At 47.5% G+C, this 24754-nt stretch overlaps 1 pseudogene across 1 annotated transcript in view; it reads right to left on the bottom strand.

Annotated features, from left to right (window-relative positions):
• Nucleotides 1-24013, bottom strand: part of LOC308467697 (inositol polyphosphate 5-phosphatase OCRL-like) — a 552529-nt pseudogene extending 528516 nt beyond the window's left edge. The window contains exons 1-4 of the transcript in view: nucleotides 23972-24013; nucleotides 8791-8918; nucleotides 8505-8708; nucleotides 6791-6973 (exon numbers count right to left, since the gene is read on the bottom strand). The product of the transcript in view is annotated as an inositol polyphosphate 5-phosphatase OCRL-like (transcript). The remainder of the gene's footprint in view (nucleotides 1-6790; nucleotides 6974-8504; nucleotides 8709-8790; nucleotides 8919-23971) is intronic.
• Nucleotides 24014-24754: the final 741 nt, after the last annotated feature.

The raw sequence follows: 24754 nt of genomic DNA, 5'->3' as shown, positions 1-24754 counted from the left end.
GATGAATTCAAAAGAGGGATTCACAGAGCACATCAACAAGTTTACTGAGATTATTCAAAGAATTGATCTGACTCCCAAAGCTTTTGATGAAGATACAAAGATAGCATTTTTGTTATCATCACTTGGACCACGCTTTAGCGCATTTGAAAGTTTGATGGACCATAGACAAGGTCTGACTTTTAAAGACTTGATTGGTTATTTAAAAGAAGAATGTAGAGGTAGAGCTGAATCTCCAGTGAGAAATGCTAGAAGCATGGACAGCAGTTATGCATCTAGGCAATTTACAAAGTCGAAAGAGATGCCTAAGAAAGTGATTTGTTTCAATTGTAACAAAGAAGGACACATTGCAAAGAATTGCAAAGCTCCTAAAACAAAGAAACCCTACCGCTTTCAGCCAAAAGGGGAAAAGAAGGGGAAATGTGAATGCACATGGTTACTGCAAGAAAGGAACTTAGCTGTCCAGAATCGTGAAAATAAACGTAATAAATGGATTTTAGATTCAGGTGCCAGTTCGCATTTTTCATATAAAAAGGACTATTTTAATGAGATAAATGAGAGAAATGATGAAGAAGGATTTGAAATTGAGATTGCAGATGGCAACATTGTTAAAGCAAAAGGTGCAGGTTCCATGAGTCTGAAATGCAATATAAACAATGAATGCATTGAGAACACAATCTCTAGAGTTTTGTACGTACCAGAGCTGAGCTGCAATTTAATCAGCGTGTCCACTTTGGACAAGAAAGGTTTCCAGATCACATTTGGAAATGGCGAATGCAAGGTGACTAAAAATGGCAAAGTGGTTGCTCAAGCAAAGCTAATAAATGGTGTATATGAGCTTGATCTTTCAGAGAACCAGTCTGCAAAAGTGGCACATTCCAGCCAGAAGAATGAAGCAGATCTGGACCTATGGCACAGAAGGCTTGGACATAGAGACACCAACGTCATTCTGGATCTACAGAAAAGAGAACTTGTAAGAGGTTTGCAGGTAAAGCAGAGCAACAAAGCTCCAGCAAAGTGCGTAAGCTGTATTACTGAGAAGGCTGTAAAACCTTCATTTCCACGTTGTGCAGAACAAAGAAGCACAAAGTGCTTGACATAGTGCACACTGACATATGTGGACCTATGAATGTTCCCTCACTGGGAAAGAATAGATATATTTTAATATTTCTGGATGACTTTTCAAGATTTTGTGTTGTATATTTCCTCAAAGAGAAGAGTGAGATAGTGGACAAGCTCCAGGAGTACATTGCCATGGTCAAGAATAAATTCCAGAGAGCTCCAGCTGTGTTAATGAGCGACAATGGAGGTGAGTACTGCTCAAATGAAATGCAGGCTCTCCTGGCCAAGGAAGGAATTGCACACGTAACCACAATTCCTTACACACCACAGCAGAATGCCATAGCTGAGAGAAAGTTTAGATCCATTATGGATATGACAAGGTGCATGCTAAAGGATGCATGTTTGCCACAGAAGCTGTGGGTCGAAGGAGTGTACACCTCGGTCTATTTGCAGAATAGACTGCCAACAAAAGGAGCAGAGCGCACACCATTTGAACTTTGGCATGGGAAAGCTCCCAATCTGTCGCACATACGTGTGTTTGGAAGTCCGTGTTACTTCCACGTGCCCAAGGAACACAGACACAAGCTTGACTCCAGGGCAAAAGCAGGTATCCTTGTGGGATATGCCTCTGGAGGCAAAGGATACAGAATTATGGACTTACAAACTGGTAAGACAAATGCATACCATGCGGTTTATTTTGATGAATATGGAAAAGTAGACACTAAGAACACTGTTGTGGACTCTTCCGATGAGTCAGAAAGGACTCAAGAGTTTGTATATTTCCCTTTTGAGACCCCACAAAGTAATAATCTGCCTTCGAGTGTTACAGCGCCCCCCTACAGGCGACGCACCAGAAGACGCAGAGGACCAGAACCCTGGCGGCACCAGAGATGAAGAGGAGGACTCAGATGGGGACATGCCTGCGTTGGAGGAGGATGAGGAAGCTGATGCGGTCGCAGAACCAGAGGTCAGGCGCTCATCCAGAACCAACAGAGGTGTCCCACCATTACGGCTGTCCTACTTTGCAGGGTCGGCGTTTCCGCAGGAACCTTCCACTTGGGAAGAGATACAGGAGATGCCAGCTGCAGAAGCCAGTCTCTGGAGGAAGGCCGCGCAGGAGGAGATGGATGCACTGCATCAGAACAAGACCTGGACACTCACTGAGCTGCCTCCCGGTAAGAAGGCCATTGGCAGTAAATGGGTTTTCAAGGTTAAGAAGGGGTCAGAAGGAGAAGTGCAGCGCTACAAAGCTAGACTTGTAGCACAGGGATTTTCACAGCGTTTTGGTGAAGACTATGATGAAGTTTTTGCACCAACCGTGAGGTACAGCAGCATAAGAATGCTTTTAAGCATTGCAGCCTCCAAGAAAATGAGGGTGAAACACATAGACATTGCTACCGCTTTTCTACATGGGCAGATTTCTGAGGAAATTTATGTGAAACAGCCCAAAGGTTTTGTGAAACCACATGAGGCACATTTAGTGTGCAAACTCCAGAAGGACTTTATGGACTTAAACAGGCTGCTAGAGCCTGGAACCAGAAGTTGCATAAAATGCTGACGCAACTGACGTTACAGGAGCCAGAATCTAGTACTAAAAGGGTTTTAGAACTGATTCAAGAATTTGGTCAAGTGGCAGGATTTAAATTGAACAAGTCAAAAACTAAGGTTTTAGAGAAAAAATTAACACCAATTGAAAGAGAGAGGTTTCAGAATGAGACAGGTTTAACAGTGGTTAAGATAGTTAAATACCTGGGGATTAACATGACAGCAAAAAATGGGAACTTATTTAAAGAGAACTATGAAAAATGTTGGTCTGAGGTGAAAAAAGATTTAGAAATTTGGTCAAATTTGAAGCTTTCGCTGCTAGGCCATATTGCTGCGATAAAAATGAATGTATTGCCTAGAATGTTGTTTTTGTTTCAAACTTTGCAAATCGTGGACAAAATGGATTGTTTCAAGAGGTGGCAGAAAGATATTTCTAAATTTGTCTGGCAGGGCAAGAAGCCCAGAATAAAATTTAAAATACTAACGGATGCAAAGGAAAGAGGTGGATTTGCCCTGCCAGACCTCAAACTTTACTATGAATCAGCAGCTTTTTGCTGGTTGAAAGAATGGCTACTTCTTGAAAACACTGACATTTTGGATTTAGAAGGTTTTAACAATGTATTTGGATGGCATGCATATCTATGGTATGATAAGGTCAAAGCACATAAAGCATTCAAAAACCACATTGTCAGGAAAGCGCTGTTTAACGTTTGGATAAGATATAAGGACTTATTAGAAAACAAAACCCCAAGGTGGCTGTCACCAATGGAAGCGAAAGCCTTGAAAAAGGTCAATATGGAGGTCAAATGGCCGAAATATTGGGAAATTTTGGAACAAGATGGAGATAGACTGAAATTGCAGAGTTTTGAAAAACTAAAAAACAAAGTGCGAGACTGGCTTCATTATTTTCAGATAATGGAGGCATTTAAATTGGACAAGAAAATTGGCTTCCAGGTGGAAAGATCCAAATTAGAAACTGAACTGTTAGAACCCAAAACTAAGAATTTGTCAAGAATGTATAACTTGCTGCTGAAATGGAACACTCAGGATGAAACGGTAAAATCGGCTATGATTAAATGGGCACAAGACGTTGGACATAACATTATGTTTGCTGACTGGGAACAGTTGTGGACCACAGGTATGAAATTTACGGCATGTAATGCCCTAAGAGAGAATATTATGAAAATGATATACAGGTGGTACATAACCCCAGTCAAGCTTGCAAAAATCTATCATTTGCCCGATAACAAATGTTGGAAATGTAAAGAAACTGAAGGTACATTTTTTCACCTTTGGTGGACGTGCCCAAAGATTAAGGCTTTCTGGGAAATGATATATAATGAATTAAAAAAGGTATTTAAATATACCTTCCCTAAGAAACCAGAGGCCTTTCTCCTGGGCATAGTCGGCCAAATGGTGTTAAAAAAGGAGAGAACTTTCTTTATGTATGCAACAACAGCAGCAAGAATACTTATCGTAAAGTATTGGAAGACACAAGAGCTTCCCACACTGGAGGAATGGCAGATGAAACTGATGGACTATATGGAATTGGCGGAAATGACTGGCAGAATCTGGGACCAGGGAGAAGAGTCGGTGGAGGAAGATTGGAAGAAATACAAAGATTATCTACAGAAACACTGCAAAATTAAAGAATGTTAGAGTGATGTTGGATTGAAAATAAGTGGTTTCTAGCTGTACAGGATAAAGTTATAGATAGATTAAGATTAAAGATCAGGATTAAAGAAGTTTAAGGAAATGGTAATTTGGTACTTAAGAGGTAAAATTTCAATGCTATATTACAGTAAAATTAAAGATTAGGATTAAAGAAGTCTAAGGAAATGGAAATTTGGTACTTAAGAGGTAAAATTTTGATGTTATATTATATTAAGATTAAAGATTTGGATTAAAAAAGTGGAAAAGAAAATGCTGGACAAACAATTTGGACTGGAATACAAAAGAGGGAGGTATGAGGAAGTCCAGAAAATAAGTAAATTTAAAAACGGAAATGAAAAGTGATATTGTTTTTAATTGCTCTGTTTCTTTTTTTGCTTTTTGTTTTTTTGTGTTTTTCTTCTTTTTTTTGGATTATGTATTGTGTATTTGTGTATTTCTTTTCTATGTTTTTCTGTCTAACTTTTTATTGAAACCTTAATAAAAATCATTTAAAAAAAAACAACAAACAAAAAATGCTGACGCAACTTGGGTACAAGCAAGGCGACGCTGACAAGTGCTTGTACAGTAAGTCAAATAATGGACAATTCTCATATATCTTAGCTTTTGTTGATGACCTGATTATTGCCACAGCAAGTGAGAAAGACTATACACAGATAGTAAAACACCTTAGCAAAGAGGTGGAGGTCAAGGAGCTAGGAGATGTCCAGTACTACCTCGGGATCCAGGTGGAAAGAGAAGAGGACGGCTCATTTCTTCTCAGCCAAAGACAGAAGATCCACGAGCTAATTGAGCACATGCAGATGCAAGACGCACATCCAGTTGCTACACCGATGGCTACTGACTTCCTGAAGAATCAGCAGGATTCGAAGCAGTTGCCAGACAACAATGACTACAGAAGCAGAATACGTTGCAGCAACAGAAGCCTGCAGAGAGATCGCCTGGCTTGATCAACTCATAAAAGGACTTTGGGTTGGTGAGAAAAGGGCCTGTCAGCTTGCTGGAGGACAATCAAAGTTGCCTGAAGCTGACGCAGAGTGAGAAGTTCCTGGCCAGAACAAAACACATTGGGGTTAAATACCACTACATACGCCAGATGATCCAGGATGGACTTGTGGAACTATCCTACTGCAGCACCCAAGAGATGACTGCTGACATCCTGACAAAACCCCTACCAAGAGAGAGTTTCCAGAATCTATGTGTCAAGCTGGGACTCTGGGTGGTTGAATAAAGTTGTTTATGTTTTGTATATGTTGTATTGCCTGAGAAGGGGTATGTGGGATGTAAACACAGGAGCAGTCAATGACAACATTCCTAGAGTGTACATGTTAGAACATGGGGAGGGATGTCAGTCCAGCAAGCAGGTAAACTTCCTGGGACGGACGCCCTCCGCATGTGACCAGAGGTGGGTGTGGCCTCACCTGTGCAGGTAATGGTAAAAGCACAGGGCAGGCAGCCACTCTCTCTCTCTCTCTCTCTCTCTCTCTCTCTCTCTCTCTCTCTCTGCCATCTTCCTTCGATGAGGAAACATCCAAGGATGCCCTCTTGGCTCTCAGCCAAGAGAGGACGGGACTATTTTACTACAAGATAGATTCTGAGTGTATTTTACCTTTTTAAGCGGTCTGCCTTCTGGGATCATATTCTGAACAGAACGTGAGTAAACTCTTTTATACTTTTATAAAGACTGTGTTGTGTCTTGTATTTTAAGAGGGAACAAAAGGGGAAATCACCAGAGTAATTATTATAGAGGTTCTAGCGAACCTGTGCAAGCGTTACCGTTGCGAACTTAATGGGGAATGTCTATAAACTCTGCTGATATTTTGGGAACTTGTTAGCACAGGTTGGATTAAGATATAATCCCACAATATATCCTCTCCTGCACCCCAGAACATTCCCACAGGGACGACGACGCTGAGCCGTCAGAGGGAGAAGAGGGAGCAGACTGTGAGCAAGAGGAGGCGTTGGAAACTGAAGAGGCAGGAGGGCAGGAAGATTCTGTGGCAAACAGCAGTCCAGAATCCGAGGCAGAAGTGGAGGCTGGAGGCGGGGGTCAAGAAGCAGAGATCAGGCAGGCTGCTGAAGAAGCCAGGGGGTCTCCCCATCCTGCTGCGATCAGCTCCCCTCCCTGCTGGTCTCCCAGAACACAGAGAAATTAAGAGCATGGAGCAAAGACAGGCAAGGTGTCAGTCTCAGGTTGCTTGGGAAGGACCAGGGGGAGGAGGAGACTTCAGAGAGTGGTGGGAGGGTAGCAACCTTCAGCCTTCACAACTACCTCACTGGGGCAAGACCTGTTGGGAAAGGTTTCTGTGATCACGAGGCCTGCACGGTTTGGGTTTCTTTGAATAAAGAATGTTGGCTTCTTTTGAATAAAACACCACTGACACCAGGTGTTTTTTCTTGCTGACCTCCTCCTCCTCCTCCTCCTCCTCCTCCTCCTCCTCCTCCTCCTCCTCCTCCTCCCTCCAGCTCCTGACAGCTGTCTGGCTGCTGAAGAAATGGGTGGGGTTGGACTTACTTTCTTGTACTTGGATTTGGAACGCAAAGCCTTTTCCACAGCTGTCAGCCACTCTTGCTCCTTTGTCGAGTCCAAGTAGAAGAAAGCCTCTGTGCTCAGGTCCAGCTCCTGGAACCGAATGCCCAAGTGCCAAAGAGAAGGATGTGGAACTGCAGGAATAGGACTCCAATCGGAACAGACGGGCTGGTTAAATATGCAAAGACAACAGGAGTGTGCAAGGGCAGGCAAGATCAGGACCAAGAACAAACAAGTAATACCAGCCACTTCTTCCTCAGCTTAGCTATTCTGGGCTCCAAAGGAGCTTTGCTAATGAAAGAAAAAAAGCTTTTTCCTTGTATTTTTTAAAATGTGTGAGCCAGCCTGATATCTAAGCACTATCCCAGTAGCCACAGGCAACCAGAAATTCTTCGAAGGCAAGTGAGTTGGTTGATCTCTCCATTCTTCCTTCACCTGGCAACCTGGTTTCCAGGCTGGCTTTCCGGGAGCAGAAAACCACTTCTCAGATCTGCTGTGCCAAGCTGGTTTGCTAGAAGATTACCCCGTAACACCCTTGTCCTCTTTGCAAATCTCCTAAATGGCTAGCCTTCTGTGTTTCCATGCTGGCCATGAAGGAATGGGCATTCCCGACTCTGAAAACAGCACAGAAATACAGCCTGTCTAGTAAAGGGGTAAAAAGAGCAAGCTAAACAGCCTCTGTAAAACAGTAGCATCTGAAGCTGCTAACCACATACTGATAAACATATCATAAAAGCAGACATGAAAAACAAATGGCCACTGGGTACTACTAACAGTGGGACACGGGTGGCGCTGTGGGTTAAACCACAGAGCCTAGGACTTGCAGATCAGAAGGTCGGTGGTTCGAATCCCCACGACGGGGTGAGCTCCCGTTGCTCGGTCCCTGCTCCTGCCACCCTAGCAGTTCGAAAGCACGTTCAAGTGCAAGTAGATCAATAGGTGCCGCTCCGGCGGGAAGGTAAACGGCGTTTCCGTGCGCAGCTCTGGTTCGCCAGAAGCGGCTTAGTCCAGCTGGCCACATGACCCGGAAGCTGCACGCCGGCTCCCTCGGCCAATAAAGTGAGATGAGCGCCGCAACCCCAGAGTCGGCCACGACTGGACCTAATGGTCAGGGGTCCCTTTACCTTTACCTTACTACTAACAGTACGAGGAAATAACCAAAGCAAAAACTTTGTTTGAAGTAGTAAGCTTAGCATTATAAGGATGACCCACACCAAGTGTTGGGGGGGGGGTCACACCTCCCTGTCCTCCAGCACAGCTTTTAGGAGGAGTTCCAAAGGTTTTGCTTCAGTTTTGGATTAACTGCATCTTGTCACAATGTCTGAAGCTGCACAAACTGCTTCATTTGAACCATGGCTCATTGAAACAAGCCAACTTCCAATCGTGGGTTTACAAAGCTGGTAAAATTAACCACCATAGGATCTGGACACACCAAACTGTGGTTAATTTAAAATCCAAGTGGAAGCTTCCCAATAGGCTTGGGGTGGGGGAGAGGTGTGCAAACCTGGAGGAGAGGCTGCCGTCCTGCTCATAAAATGAAGCCACGGTTCAGTATGTGGCACCAAGGAAAATTGCCCACCACAACTAATACTTTCCATTACCCACCCATGTGGCCTGAGTGAACAGGACAGACTTTGCCTGGCACCCAACAATAAAGCTGTCATGTAGATGTCGCTTTCTCCAGCCCCAACTCTGATACAGGTTCCACTGGTCTTTGCACTTTTGCATGATCTGACCTGAAATTCTGGGTGTTGACATATTCCTTCTCTCTCTTGGCGAGGACGTGCTTGATGAGTCCCTCTCTCTGTCCGGACTGCGGATGTGTGGAAGGCACAAAGAGCTGGCGCATAGTGTGGGTCATTGGGGTTGCTTCTTGCTCATGCTCTCCTTGTCACGGATACGCCTCAGGGAGATGAGAACAGAGCTCAAGTAGTACATAAAAGCAAGGAGGCGGGAGGGCACAGTACACCTCTAAGGCAACTTACAGCCTGCTTGGTGGCAGCGGTGGGGGTGGAGGCTCCCGGCGGGCACTCATTTGCTGATTCTGCAGGTTTCTTTCCTTCTCCATGAAGTTATCCTCGAATCCCAGAATTCCGGAGAGAGGAAAAGACTTCTGAGGTTAGAGAGGCTTCAGAACCGTTTGGGGAGGTTTCGGGAAAGGAACTTAGAAAATACTTAACTGCAGGAAAATGTTCCTGCCTCCCCACAGCACCACATTTGCCGGACAATTGCCTCTCAGCTTATGCACGTTTAGGAAGGATTGTGGAGGCAACAGGTCCTCCCCTCAAGGCCTTTTCCTCTAAAGGAGGTAGACTGGTCTTCTCCAATCCTCTGGCCACTGCTGAGTTTTCCAAACTTGCTGGCATATTGCGTGTAGCACCTTAACAGCATCATCTTTAACAAAATTTAATAGTTCAGCTGGAATATCATCACTTCCACTGGCCTTGTTATTAGCAGTGCTTTCTAAGGCCCATTTGACTTTGCTCTCCAGGATGTCAGGCTCAAGGTCAGCAACCACACTACCTGGGGTGTATGAGACATCCATATCTTTCTGGTATAATTCCTCTGTGTATACTTGCCACCTCTTCTTGATGTCTTCTGCTTCTGTTAGGTTCTTTCCACCTTTGTCCTTTATTATGGTAATCGTTGTATGAAATGTTCCTTTCATAGCTCCAGTTTTCTTGAACAGATCTCTGGTTCTTCCCATTCTGTTGTTTTCCTCTATTTCTTTGCATTGCTCGTTTAAGAAGGCCCTCTTGTCTCTCCTTGCTATTTTTTGGAAATCTGCATTCAATTTCCTGTATCTTTCACTATCTCCCTCGCATTTTGCTTGCCTTCTCCAAGTCCACCTTTCCTTTTGAAGCAAAATGTCCTTGAAATGGGGGAGAAATGCCCTGCATGAAGTCTTGGGTTTGCAATTTGGGAGAGGGAAGACTGTCTGCGGCGCTGGGGAGCGGGCAGGCTGGCGAGGCCCCCTAGATCTAGAGGCCCTAGGCTTCTGCCTACTTAGCCTATACATAAATCCGGCCCTGCCTATGTCACAGTGAGCACAGGCCCATCGATCACGTGCAAGGCATTCTGCGTGTTGGGAAGGAGCCTCCTGTTCTGGGCCAGGTGGAAGAGTGACACCAGCAGAAGACTGGGTGGTGGGGTCGAAGCTGATCCCGGGGAGCACGTGAGGAGTCAAGGCTTCCCGCATGAAGGCCTCGCTTCCCCTAGAAGTCCCTGCCTCCTGGTCTGTGTTCGCTTTCTTCTTCAGGTACAGCGCCAGCATGTTCTGGATGGTGCACCTGCTTTCGGGGGAGAGCTTGTCGAACTGGTCCACACTAGAAGAATAGCCATGAGACGGGTGAGACTCCTGCAAGGCGTCCCCAAAGTCAGGGGAACATAAGCGCATTTGAAGAGCCTTGCTGGGTCAGGCCAAGGCCCATTCAGTCTGACATCCTGTTGGCATGTAGTTGGTCCACCACAATTGCAAGATTATTGCATCCTTCAGGAATGGTGTGTCCAGCTCCATCTGAGTCATCATCCAGGCACGCTGTGGAGCTGCCTGGATGAGAGATGGGCATCTTCGGCCAGTCAGGGGTGAAGAGCTGGCAAGATCCCCTGTACTGAGCAGAAAAGCAAACTCTTTGGCCTCCGAGATCTCTCCCAACTCTCAGCAGCCCTCACTGTGAGCCGTACTAGAGGAATTTTGTCCTGCTTTTGCTGAGCTACAACACAGGAGCGCACCCCCAGCTGGCCATGATGTGGTAACCCTGGCGAAGCATTGCAGAGCAACTGAGAAAGCAGAATGATGTTTGCGTGGACAGTCCATTAGAAAGCTGCACTATTATTGCATCGAGAGCACTTTGCAGAATACGGCCCCCCTCCAGGCAAAAACATCCGTCTGGAGGCACAGTAGCTTTCATTTCGGAGGTTGTGGTTTTACATCTTCCTATTTATTTATTTATTTATTTGTTCGAAATTATTTATTTATTTCATAAAACTTATACACTACCAGATGGTAAGAAACATCAAAGCCGTTTACAGAAAGATAAAACCATAAAATCAGGAAAAACCTACAGTACATTAAACGCTGAAGAAGTGAATACCAGAATAGATCAGAACTCACTCCCAAGGTAAGGGGAAGAGACATGGCTAAGATGGCAGGACAGCTTACTCTATGGTGTTAACCCCTTCATGCACTAATTAGACTGAAGCATGTTGGTTATATGAGACTGGTTATCCCGCACAACATGCTCTCACGCAACCCATGCCCTCCAACTGAAAACCCATTTCCTGGACAATATCAACATTGTGTTTTGTGCCTGTGAACTGCACAGTGAATATTTTTATTAGAAAAGAAAACAGCCTGGTGTTCCAGCTTCTCAAAGTTGTTTTATTCAGTGCGCTGCTACAGCTTGTCACACCCAAATCCTCCAAAGGAATCTGCCAAAGTGCTTTTCCAGGCAAAAGGGGGCAGAGGGAGAGAAACCAAGAACCTCAAATTCACTAGACCAGGGATGGGGAATTGTGTGGCCCTCTAGATGTTGTTGGATTCCATCACCCCTGACCCTCGGCCATGCTGGCTGAGGCAGAAGGCCATTGGATCTGGCAATATCTGGGAGCCCACAAGATTCCCAGCCTCCGCCCTAGACAAACAACCAAGCACTCAGCTGTGAGGCACGCCTCTTACCAGAGGGAGGGTCACTCCAGAGGCAGCTGTGGCATGAGGGTGCTGGATCATGCCTTTGTGGGCACATCTGAGGATTAAAGAGGACCCCCTAGGAAGCATGCTTGGAGATCTTCCTTACCACGTGGCTCTCTGGCAAAAACACAACAGTACTAACAGCCATATGGAACCACACCTCAAAGGTGGATCAAACTTCCCAGATCCTGTAGCCTACATCAGGAGGAAGACTGGGGCAGAGGGGCCTAGAGTGGGAGTCAGAGCTGCTCTTAGGGCTGCATGTCTGAAGCATGGGCAGAAATCTTTGGGTGTGAGGTTGCATGGGGCTGTCTCCTTGTGTTTTGGTGATGCCAAGCCGCCAGCCAGCCAGAGGCAGGCAACCAACTGGCTCCAGGGGCAAGCTCCTTTGCAAAGCCAGTCTAACTTCACCAAATCCAATGACAGAGTGACCATTCGGCCCGTGTTCTGCTTCGCTGTGAAATTGCGTGTGTTCCTCAACCCAGAGAACCTCTTTTTCAACGTCAAGCTGGTCTAAGGAAGAAAAGCATAAGAGTTAGTCTTGAATCCCCACACACATGTGCTGGGAGATGCCTGCACACCGCACATGTAAAGCACATCTCCCACCCACACCCAAAAAGTCCTGGGAACAATGGTTTGTTAAGGGTGCTGGGAATCGTAGCACTGTGAAAGGAAAACTAAGGTTCTTAGGATTCTTTGGAGGGGGTGGAATGTTGAATACACAGCAGCCACATGGACGGACGGACACACACACACACACACACACACACACACACACACACACCAGCATAGCTTCAACTTTTAGCACAAAAAGTCTTCAGCCAGATGTCATGCAACCCTTTGGCAGGGGCAACTTATCATTTTATTGATTTTCCATAACAAACAATTAAAAAGGCGGACAATCTTGCAAAGGAGTGTTGCTATTTAAACTGCTGGTGTGACGTAGGAACCCGAACAAAGAAAAGGAACAAACTACTCAGAGTCTGCTTCCAATTGCCCTTGTTCTCCACCTCCCTCTATCCTAATCAGCCGCAAACAAGAGTTCAGAATTGAAAGCCTTGTTATCACCTCATTCCCTTCAATTAGCCAGCTGCTCTGGCAGATGACATCAGTTCCTTCCCGCTCCCAATATTCCTGCTCCTAACCTGGTTAGCCATAGCCCGGAAGCTGAATCTCAGGGGAACGCCTTTGGGCTGGGAAGGGCTCATCTTTTCTGGGCCTCTTCTCCCCATCAGGAAGGGGTGCTTGGCTCCTGGCCTGTGAAATGCGCTCAAAATTTAAAGGTGCCTTCTTTCCAGGGAGCCAAGGAAGAAGGGTGGAATTTGTTATACCCCAAAACCTTCCCACGTCAGAGATGCAGGAGTTGCGTCACCTCCAACTTCCTCAGGAATGAAGCAGCTACGAAAAATGAAAAATCCCACCTGGGAACGGTTTCTGAGAGAGCAACAGCAGAAGACCCAGACTCTGGCAAGATGAGCATTTGCCCAGTGGATTCTGGCCGGTCCGTGAGGGCAGACAGGGGATGGCTGCGGTGGCCGCCAGACCCTTCCCACTCCATCTCAGATACAAAACGCATTGGCTCTGCCACTCCTTGGCTCTGGCGCCACCTACTGTTGGCCTCCTTGCATTCCACCCTACCAGTCCCAATGAGCACCATCCACCCCTGAATTGGTCCAGAGGCACAGAGCAGGAGTTAGGTGATCTTGCGCCCCGGCAAAACCGTCCAGATTGCGCCCCCAGCCACGGAAGTTAGCTCTTCTTTCCTCCGCTCCTCCAACCCCCCCCACCACCTATTCAATTCACCCTGGAACTACAAGTATCGAAAAGTACAATGTTAGAGGTTTCCCCCCACCCCATAGCAATATAATTGGATTCAGCTAGCTGGTCAGTCTACTTTCGGTTTCACTCCTGGCTCCTGGCAGATAGCAGAGGAAGCGAACCAATAGTCACGTTCATCTGTACTGGCTCAGTATGCCCTATTCTGACAGATGCTGCCTTTCATAGTCACGCCCAAGAGCCTTTCCGCTCCAGAGATCTGGGGCTGAACCCGGGATCTGCACGCCAAGGCTGGAGTGCCAGCTGGCCACGTTGGGCGCCTGCCTGGAGAGTGGAAGCCGGGGGTTCAAGGGACATCGTGCTGCTCCTGGCAACCCCCACCCAACCCGACGTCCTCCTCTGCCTGAATCCCGCTTCCCCCGGGACGCACTTCCCATCCTGGAGCGGCTGGGGTGGGAGCGCTCCCCACCCCCCTTTCCAGACTCTCCTCGTTCTTCTTCTTCATGCCTCGGGTGTTTTCCTGAGTGTATCTTCAGAACAACCCTCTGTGAGGGAGGCTAAGCTGGCCCAAGCTAGCTCAGCCAAGTTGCCAAGGCCAGCATTTAAGACCACGCACCCTTTCCCCTCAGATGATAAAGCCGGGATGAGTCATGCTAGCAGCCCGTGGCCTTGATGGGCTTTGAGGCAGCCCAGCCCCCTTCTCTGCAAGCAGGCTGCCTCCGGGGAGGACCAGCACTTTTCTGACGGGACAGAAGCGCACGACTTCCCCCTCCCACTTGCCGCCCGCCCCAGTCTTTGCTCAGTTTAGCGGCTCATCCCAGGTGGGAATTCGGGTGGCGCTGCTTGCAGAAGGAGAAGTGGCTGGCGCTAGCGGACACTCCCATTGTTCTTCTCAGGTAGGACTTGCGGGATCCAGACGAACGTTTTACCAAAAAGTATGGCTTGACTACTGATTTCCCATTTAAAGGAAGGCAAAACGACCGAAGTTTGGCGGACAGGTGAAAAAAACCATGAATTACATTTATAGTTCTGTGAGATGCAAAGGAAAGCTTGCTTTTTAAACTTGCATTTTACAGCTTGTTGCTTGGTGCGGTTAACGGAATGGGGATATTGAGAAAGAAGAGACTTGGAATTAGAAGGTTAGGATTTAAGGTAAGGTTACCAGATTTTTTTTCAAAGAATCCGGGGGCACTTTTTTTTCCCCAAAAGAGAAACAAATGTTATTTTTTTAAAAATCATTTTTTTAAAAAAATAAGAAGTAATACCTTCTCTTCTGGGTCTCCTCTGTCACGTGGCCTTCCTCTGGGCCCCAGCCTGATCTCTTGGAGTGCTATCTGCCGTGAAGTAGGCTCAGGTCGGGCCTGGGCTCGGCCCTGTGTCCTTGCCCTCCTGGTGCTCTCCTACCTCTCTTCCTCAGCGGCCGCAAGGTTGGGGCTCCCCTCTTTTTTCTCCTTCCTCTTTCTCTCTCTTCCTTCTCCTTCTCCCTGGGTTGGCTCCGGGGTTTTTACTGGCCCTGGAGTGCCGCTGGGCAGTCGGCCACGTGGCCAGGTGCTCTCGCTCCCGCCTCGATTTGGGTCCGGGGGGTGTGTGTCAGCGGTTCCCCCAGTTGACGCGCCGGGCATCCCTGGTTCCCCCTCGGCAGTGGCAGCGCAGGCGGCAGTCTCAGCAGCCCGGAGCCAGCCTGGTAGTGCACTTGGCTCTGGCTGGCTTCAGGAGCTGCTCATTGCCGTGGCACCCGCCATTTTGCCTCGCCGGAAGTCCCCATATGGTGTGTCTTGTGCCGTTGAACCAATCACGCAACATTCCTTCCCTACTAATAAATCTACAACACTTAACATATAAATCTGGGGGCCTTATATGAAATCCGGGGACATTCCGGGGACGGATTTTGTTGGGGACAGATTTGTAAATCCGGGGACTGTCCCCGGGAGACAGGGACATCTGGCAATCATTCCGTAATAGGGCTTCTCCTGCCTTTGCCAGTATGTCAGCCTTCTCAGCCTCCTTAAAGAGGGCATTCAGAAGCACTTGTACGTCTGGCCATATGGGATTGTGAGTGGAGAAGGTGGCGCAGTCTGGATGAGTCCCTCTGTCTTGCTCTTTGGTCACTGTGACCGAGCACCATTTGGGGCCGATCAGGATCTATGGGGAAGGGGATCCACCCAGAAGTTGTGGAGGGAACGGGAAGAGAAGCTTGGTCAAGAGACTGGCTTATGTCAGAAGGAGGCCTGACTGCATCCTTGGCGAAGCCCAGGGCAGGGCAGGAAGGCAGCATTGCCCAGCGGGAAGGCATTTGGAGGCAAATCATCAGCAAGGAGCAGAAAATCCCCTCCCCTTCCCTCAAGAAGACTGAAGAATCTCTAGTCGGCACTCAGGTGAGTTCAGCATCCCAGGTCTCTGGGGTGTTCCTGTCCATTACAAAGCTGACTCGAGGCTCCGTCAACTGAGCCCCTACACTCCTTGCGTACATGAAAGGGGCACAGAAAGGATGGGAGGCAGCCTTTTCCTGGAGCCGTCTTACCTGCAGCAGTTCACTCTTCATCAGCTCACAGGCAGAGGTACCTGGCCTCCCCCGAGGCAATTGAGCGAGATACTGTTTTTTACCGTCCGTCTGCGACTCCCGGCAGGCTAGGTAAACAAACCGGCGATCCTCCTCAAACGTGAGCAGGACACACCCTCCTCCTTCTCTCCCTCCCTGCACTCCCCCAGGGAGGGGAAATGAGACAGACAGGAGTCCTTTCTACATGTTTTATTCCTGTCTGTCAACAGTACATAGAAATGTGACTGCACCCTTCAGTCTCCATCAGAAGAGACACACACTCCTCCCCTGTACTTCCAGTACAGATCATATGACACACTGAGCTAACATCCGCTGCTCAGTACAGAGAATAGGCTCCACCTTTTCTCCAACAGTACATCTGCACTGTTTTGCATTCCAGCCATCTGGAGCTGGCTTTTGCCTTGGTGCTTTTTCCCAACATCCTCCCCCAAAAGCATCAATTGGCAAAACATGATCCAGAGAAGAGAACAAACAGTTGTTATACATATAACAGTCCCCTGTTGTTTCAGTTCCACCCTTGGAACTCCCCACCACTGGTTTCACCAGTGTACCTCTCTGGTTGTCTGGCTTCCAAGGAATGAGTGCTTCTGCATTACCTTGGCTAGCTACCCTCTGTTGTGTCTTTGTCTCTGACTTAGACACTGCTTCAACCTGCTTTGAGTTGTTAACAATAGCAACACATGCAACAGCTAAGTTAGCAAACTCTTTTGAGTACCTCTTTGGTGGTACACCCTTTGTAACTCTCCCAGACCTGCGTATGAGGTTCTGATCCTCTGTGCTCACTGGTTCAACCTTTGGACTTTGTTGAGAACCAGTAGCAATCAGTGGTTCTTCCTTCATCTGTGAAGGTCTATCCATTGTGTGAGATTTTCTCTCAATGACTGTTACAACTGAACTCTCTGAGCTATCAGTGTCATCATCATCAGTACCACTGTAATCTGTGACATCAGAAAAATCATCATCATCTGAATCGCCACCTGTGGGAAATGTTTGTACTACACGCTCTTGCTTTGGAGCACTCTCTAGAAACTTTGTGAGAATCACCTGACCAGATTCAGACAAAATTACTCTGTAGAGACCTTTTTCATATCCCACAAAAATGCCTCTGGCATTCTTTACTCCACCTGGAGCTTCTGTTCTCACATGAGACCCGAAAACCTTAAAATAGGCAACAGAAGGTTTTCTATTGAACAGCTTCTCAAAAGGAGAACATCCCAACTCTGTTGAGACTTTTCTCAACCACACATGAAGATAGGACGCTAGCGATTCGGCCCAATATTCATGTGGCAAATGTGAACTCAGCAATTGCGCATTCATCCCCTTTTGCAATTCTTTGTTCACTCTAACACAGACCCCCCTGTTCCACGCTTCTTGCGAAACTGCCACTTTGTGGTCTATCCCTTTTCCATCTAGGAACTTCTGAAACTTCTGTAACAGAAAAACTTGTTTGTCATCTGTGAAAAGACAATCAATGTTAGCATCATGCATATTTTTAACCTTGTCACAAAACTCCTGAAACTTTTCTAAAGTTTCTTGCGGTTTCTCCATCATATAAACCCACGAATAATTAGTGAAACAATCCACACACACAAGGTAAAATCGTGCACCGCCTCTAGATGGTTCTAGAGGACCAATCACATCAGCATACACCCGCTGAAATGCTCTGTCGACCTTCGTCACCTTCCTGGTGCTCACACTGGTCACATCTGCAAGAGAGATTTCGTTAGGATCAGAAGAATTACATTTCATGTAATCACTTTGATCAAAAGTCAACAAATACAGTCCATCTTTCTCTCTGGCAGTAAGAAACAGTTCTCCATCTTTGCAGATCTTGCAGCTTTTAGCATCATAGGACAGTTTCAGTCCTTTCTTTGCAATCTGCGACACGCTCAGCAGATTAAATCTCAGTTCTGGAACCAGGTAAACATCGCTTATAGTCAAGTTCAGACTCTCAAGATACACAGTCCCAATTCCAGTCGCTTCCAACTCCTGACCGTTGGCCTGTTTCACAACGAAGCTTTGCTTCTTCAACGTCGAAAATAGTCCTCTGTGCGGGCACAAATGTTTTGTACAGCCCGTGTCGATTATGAACGAGTTCCCAACATCTGGCGTGGTTCCTTTCGCCATCATAGCCTTTGCAGGTTTCACCTGGCACTTGGTACGGCTTTTGCCTGACGCCTCAGGCTTCGTAGAGCTGCTCTTTGCTCCTCTTGACTGGCGCGGCTTCTTACAGTTTCGCTGTAGATGCCCAGTCTGTCCACAATTGTAGCATCGGACAGCACTCAATGCTACATCATGCTCCCTAGTAGCATCAGCAGTGGGGGAATTAGAACTCTGTTCTTCCCTCCCCCTGTCTTTTTCTTGCAGTGCAGCAAGTCTGTCGTGTTCATTCAGGACCACAGCACAAACTCTCTCTGCGGTCAGCTGCGCGGCCGGTAGGGAACCAAGCTGACTGGCAACAACCTTGTAGGTGCGGCTAAGGCTGTTTATCATCATGAAGCAAAACACTTCCTCCTGAAGACGGAAATTGCGTTCCACCATCTGTTGACGCAGAAACTTCATTTCTGTTAGGTGCGCTTGAACATCTCCATCAGGCGCAAGTCTCAGATTGGTCAATTTCTCAAAATACAGCAACGCTGAAGAACCAGCATCTCTCTGATGCGTTGTACGCAGCGTGTCCCAAACCTCTTTCGCATTTTCTAAATGCTGAACATGCACCAACTGATCATCTGAGACACACAGAATTATAGCAGTCCTGGCCCTCACATTCTGTGACTCCCAACCTCTGGTTGGTGCTGCAGGGATGGGGTTTTCAATTACATCAAAAAGCCTCTGATTCTGCAGCAGGGCCTTCATCTTTACAGACCAAGATGAATAATTATCATTGGTTAAGGGAGGTGGGCAAGGCAAACCTCCCCCTTTCTTGGCATCCATCTTGAAGCCAAGCCTCCAGCTCACACTGTCAAACAAACTGTAAAATCCAACAGTTGTTTTTCCTTTCTCACGCAGCAAACTGCAAGTTGTTTACGGTCTTTTGCACCTGGCAGCTAAACTCTGGCTGCTATGAAAGTCCCTTCCAAGGGCTCGTAAACCTTATAGCCAAAACATTCTCTTGTTTTGTTTCGCTTTCCCAGGCTCACAGTCCAGCCCCTCTGCCAGTAAATTTCCAACTTTCCGTTACTTAGCAACAATGCATTCCAATAGGACTTCTTATCTTAACCACAAAAATTTGTGGAATGCAGGCCTCTTCTCCCGGAGCTTTTGTTTTCTTTGAAACGCAGCTCCGTGAACCAGGGAATTAATCTTCCTGCGTTCACACTTTTAGCCCGAAATGCAGCAGCATACCTTGAACTCCGTTGCTTGGAAAACACCTCTTCTTTCCTCCAGCTGTCTGTGGAGCCTCTGGCTTCTTTCAGACGCTTGCTTTCCTCCTTGGAGCAGAGGAGGACAATCCACCAGCCTCTCATGCAGATGTCCGATGAATCGCAACCATCCTCTGCTACCATATGTTAGTATCTTCATCAGCTCACAGGCAGAGGTACCTGGCCTCCCCCGAGGCAATTGAGCGAGATACTGTTTTTTACCGTCCGTCTGCGACTCCCGGCAGGCTAGGTAAACAAACCGGCGATCCTCCTCAAACGTGAGCAGGACACACCCTCCTTCTCTCCCTCCCTGCACTCCCCCAGGGAGGGGAAATGAGACAGACAGGAGTCCTTTCTACATGTTTTATTCCTGTCTGTCAACAGTACATAGAAATGTGACTGCACCCTTCAGTCTCCATCAGAAGAGACACACACTCCTCCCCTGTACTTCCAGTACAGATCATATGACACACTGAGCTAACATCCGGTGCTCAGTACAGAGAATAGGCTCCACCTTTTCTCCAACAGTACATCTGCACTGTTTTGCATTCCAGCCATCTGGAGCTGGCTTTCGCCTTGGTGCTTTTTCCCAACACCTTTTCCTCCATCACCTGGATGATCCTCTCAAGAGAGGAGAGTTTCCTGCAGAGTCTGGCCAGCTGCTCACCCCTTCTCCCTGCAATCTCCTTCTCCACCTCTTCCACATGATTCAGCAGACACTTTTCTTCTTCTTCTTCCAGGAACTGGCGCAGTTGTCTCAACTACTCCACAGTCTTCAGCCTCTCCGGTTCTGAGGAGGTCGGAGTGAGGAAGATGGTCAGCCTTCAAAACATCAGCAAGAGAATTAGGATTTGAATTGAACTGCTTCCACCCTCTCAGCTCACAAGTCCTCAGGCTTCTCCTTGACTGCTTTTCACATAATAAACAACAATGGGAAATAAATTCCATTTAGCTGCATTCAAAGGTGAACTTACCTAATTCGCAATTCTTGGGAAAATATGGAGACCAAAACAGCAATCTGTTGAAATTCACACCTCTGAATTTCTCAAGGTTGACCCAGCCAGGTAATGTTCACAAAAAATGTATTTACGAGGGTAAAGCACGTATCAAAATCTTCATACGAGAAGGTAGCCACCCTAGCATTTGATTCATTTTCAGAATAATAAATAAATAACAAACCGATATGGAGAAAGGAGAAATGGGGAGAAGTTGAAATGGGCAGATTTCCCCCTCCCTCCTCAGTCCGGACTTGCTTCTTGAAGTGCTTGTTCCCTCACTAGTAAGAATAGGGACACTTCCAAGGAGGTCTTTGCTTTCCTTGTCCAGGTCTGCTTGATAGGCCAGAATTTCCCCTCTCTCTTTCCTCCGAATCGCCAGGCGGCGACAAAGAGAGGAGATGAATATTCTACTGGCTTCTTGGGTCCAGTGGCCTTGCTATAATAGGAAAGTAATTGACTGGAGGAAAGAAAAGTACAGAGGTTTTCAACCTTTTGGGGTCCACGGCTCCCTGGACCAACTCCCTTCTTTCTGTGGCACCCCTGGGGGGCTCAGGAGACCAGTTAGGTCCCCCCTTGCTTGCCTCCCCTCCCCCTTTCTCGAACAGCCTCCCTTGCGGAGTGCTCTCTCAGCCTCGTCTCTTCTCCCCTCTCCTTAGGAGTCCTCCTCTTGGTCTCTGAGCTGCCCCCGCTGCCCCCCAGGGGCCTGGGACTTGCCTGTCCATTCCCAACAGCAAGGGCCCCTCGCCAGTTGGCTTGCTTCCTCTGAGGCCGCCTCAGCTCCTGGCAACCCACACCCCCTGGCCAGCCCCAGAGGCACCATTCTCTGGGGGAGAACAGCTGGGCAAGCCTTGGGGAGGCAGAGATGGCATCCGAGGAGGGAGGGAAGGAAAGAGGGACAGAGGCCAGTGTCTCCCGCGGCACCCCTGACCATCATTCAAGGCACCCCAGCTGCCACAGCACACTGCTTGAAAACCACTGCAGAACTGGGATGGGAAAGGTTTCTAGTCCAACTAACTGGTCTGGAGAAGAGGAAAGGCAGCCATGCTTGCTCCTTTGTCTTCTCCGAGGAGACTTCCAGCCTGACTTCTCATCTTGAGGCCCCAGGGAGAAGTGGGAAGAGGAGGAGGAGGAGGAGGAGGAGGAAGCATCCCCAGAAGAAGTGTGGTCCCCACCAGTAGGTGCTTCCACCCCCCATTCCTAAATCTGCTTCCAACAGATACTTGGAGGGGGGGGCATCCTGCACCATCTGGTCAATTCCTGGTGTTAGGAGAATTAGAAGGTCTAAGATATAAACACATACATAAATACCGAAAGTAGTTCTCATCACAAAAGAATATGCAGGTAAACCCATGAACAGCCAGGTAAACCCATCAACAGGTTTCCTGCCAGACAGGAGTCTGTTGTAGGCCACCCCTTCTGTGATGTATGTATGATGTATGGAGGGGTGGCCTTGGGCTCCAGGGTGGGCAATTTCAAATGTCTATAGAAGGACTTGGTTCGGGGTCTCCTCCTCTCCCCTGCGTGCGGGGGGGGGGGGGTGAGCACCCTGTTGCAACAGGTAATAAAGATCTGGCTTACTAGCTGCTTTGCTTCTCAGTATTCTCTGGTTGGCCTCTGTTATTTTCTCCTACCGATAGAGAAGCTACCAAAGGACTCTATATGGGCTCTGAGGTACCCCAGAAGGGAAAAGGAGCCGTTTTTTCCTTATAACACTGGCCCCCAGTCCCCACCCCCTTGCAGCTGACCCCTTGCTGCTCTCTGCTTGGCAGGGTATTGAGGAGACATCCTGCTAGCCAAAGGAGACATGTGCAATTCACATTTGTAGTGTTCTAAATATGTACAAAGCAACCTTGCTGGGGGATGTGGATGAGGTTAACCCTTTCTCTCCCTGCCATGGTCCCATGAAGCTGCTGTATTTCAAGGGAAGATCCCTTGGCCCCCCTGGCAGAGAGAAAGACTTTGACTCCCTCCTCCCAGCCATCCCAGCAGCCCTCAGGCTTCCCCTTGGCTGCTTCTAAGGTAATAAACAACCACCAATGAATACCATGCCTACTCTGGATCTGAGAATTAAGAAGATCACCTGCCAAGAAGAATACACAGCTATTTCTCCCCCTCAAGGTACCTTGTATTCCTCGACAGCCTCTTCCAGAGGAATCACCTCGTGGTGTTAGTGCTACTTGGATCTGCCCCAAACCACACAGATGGGGGCTTCATCCTCCTTGCAAAAGAGTTTCAGGGGCTCCTGGTGCTTCTCACAGACTCCTCCTTTCCCTCTGGAAGACTGAGAGTCTTGGCTACTTCGACAAAGGTAGCCAATTGACGATTGCGGACGAAGCTCCTTCTCTGGACTCCAACTCGGCCTTGAGGACAGGAAGCCAGCCTCCTTTTTGCCCCGCTGCACTGGATCAGGCCGGACCGGCAGAAGTTGTGCCCACACTCTGGGATGGTCCCTGTGTCATAAGAGAGTCAGGGTCAGAGAGGGGAATGAAGGAGAAGGACCCTACCAATATCAAATAGATCGTATTCTGCCTTCACACCCTACAAGAAGGTCAACGGTGCCTTGGGGAATGGATCCTTTTTTGCTGTATCAAATTGTATCCTTTTTGCTGTATCTTTCTCATTGACTTTAAGAATGGATCTGAATGTAGTTTTCGACTCAAATGTATTTTCCCTCAAAATGCTGTACTTTTCTAAATGTATCCAAATGTATCCAAATGGGTTTTTGTATTTCCCCCCAAACTCATCGCCTAGAGAATGTTCCCTAAATGTAACAATCACTTGTTCCAAATGTATTTGATTCAAATGTATTCAAGTGTATACTTTTATGGGGAAACGTAGCTAGGAAAATGTGGAGTTATATATATATATTGCTTATACTGCCTTTGAACGGTCAACGTTCCACCCTCTATCCTTTCAGGAGCTGCCAAAAACACTCTCCACACCACACTGCCATCTACTGGGTCTACAAATGATACCATGAATACACACAAATACAAGCTCTAAAATAAATTAGTTTTATTTTCCCATAAGTATGCAAACATAAGACTATCACACCCAAATTGATAGCTATGCAGAACAGGATCCCCCCCCCCCATCGGATAGCTGCCTGCGCGGCTGTCTTTGAGGGGGGTGGAGGGAGGAACGGGCGGGATCGACATCGGATAGCTGCCTGCCTGCCTGCCTGCCTGCCTGAACATGCCGTGCACCCGGGGGGCGCTGCGACCGGCGCCCATTGGGAAGGAACAAGACAGGAAAAGGAAGGAAATGGGAGAGGTATTTTTAAGGTCCCACTTTTCACATGGTGTCCTGTTGTGTGGTCGGAAAGTACTCTTTATTGTTTGATTTGGGTTAATGTCAGAATAAAAGCGAGTTCCTTCAAAATAACACATTCCTTTTTATCTTACCAATTTCTCATATTGTAAGAAGCGGAAGAAGAAACCATAGAGAGCATTCATATTTTCCTTCTGATCAATGAAGTCAAACGTTACAATTATCCATTTTAGAATGAGCACCTATAGGGAGAAGACAGATCTCAGTAAGCCAAAGCAAGGCCAAGACAACAAACCCCTTCTGGAATATGGTCAGCGTGTACAACATCTAGCTGAATCATCACCAGGATAACTAAGTCAGACTGGGGGAAATATCATTCTTCAGAACCAAGACATCATTACCATGCTTTCCAAGTTACCTGAAAGTCACTAGAACACTTGCGAGCACAGAGCCAAGACACAGCTGAAAGAAGAGCAAAAGACGGAGTTTGGCCTCATTAGGTCCCCCTACCATGAACTCCTTAGGTGGGCCACCCTGCGCCCGCCTCGGCATCGCACCTCGCTATTCTGCAACTCGAGATAACACTGAACTGCTCTGCAGGGTTGTTGTAAGGATTGCAAGTCAAGGCATCCGAACTGCCTTTGAACATTGAAAAGCCCCTAGTCAATGCTTTGAACTACTGTCGCTTTAAAAAGGAAACTCTGATTAGTAAGAGTTTGGGGAATTAAAAATTGGTTTGTCCTGGGGGCGCTGAAGCTGTGTTCTGGCTTGAAAACCCAGTGAGACCACTGGGCCATCTAGTTCTGTATGGTCTGCCACAGCCAGCAGCTGCTCTCCAGGATTTCAGAGCTCTCTTTCCCATGAATGGGTTGAAACTGCTGCTTTTTGCATCATGTGCCTCTCCCAGAGCCATTTCCTGTATAGCGTTCTACAATCCATGTAGTCCTGCTTCTTCCAGCTCAGTTCAGTTCATTCTGCAACTGTGCAAGTTAGGCCGCATCTGCTTTATGCATTCAAAGCACCATCATGCCCCTTGACATGCTAACAGTTGCATCTTTGTATTCAATCCCTTCAGCACCTTGGACAGCAGTCTCTCAAGGCTCAGCCACAGGTACCTGGTGCCCCATGCTTCCTAGGCCCAGGTCCGTGCTTTAAAGGCACTGTGTCCGAGTGTTTTGTTGTCCCAGGGCTTTCTAATTTTCAGCATCCCTTTCCAGGGCAGCTTTATTTATTTCATGTCTTTAAGGAGTCCTCTGTGCGTGGCAAAGGCTTGTTGCTGGGACAATAGGAGGC

The sequence above is a fragment of the Podarcis pityusensis genome (genome assembly GCF_964106645.2).
Source record: "Podarcis pityusensis genome assembly, chromosome: W".
Taxonomy (NCBI): Eukaryota; Metazoa; Chordata; class Lepidosauria; order Squamata; family Lacertidae; genus Podarcis; species Podarcis pityusensis.
The sequence above is the reverse complement of the archived record's forward strand: the minus strand, read 5'-3'. Positions and strand labels throughout refer to the sequence as shown.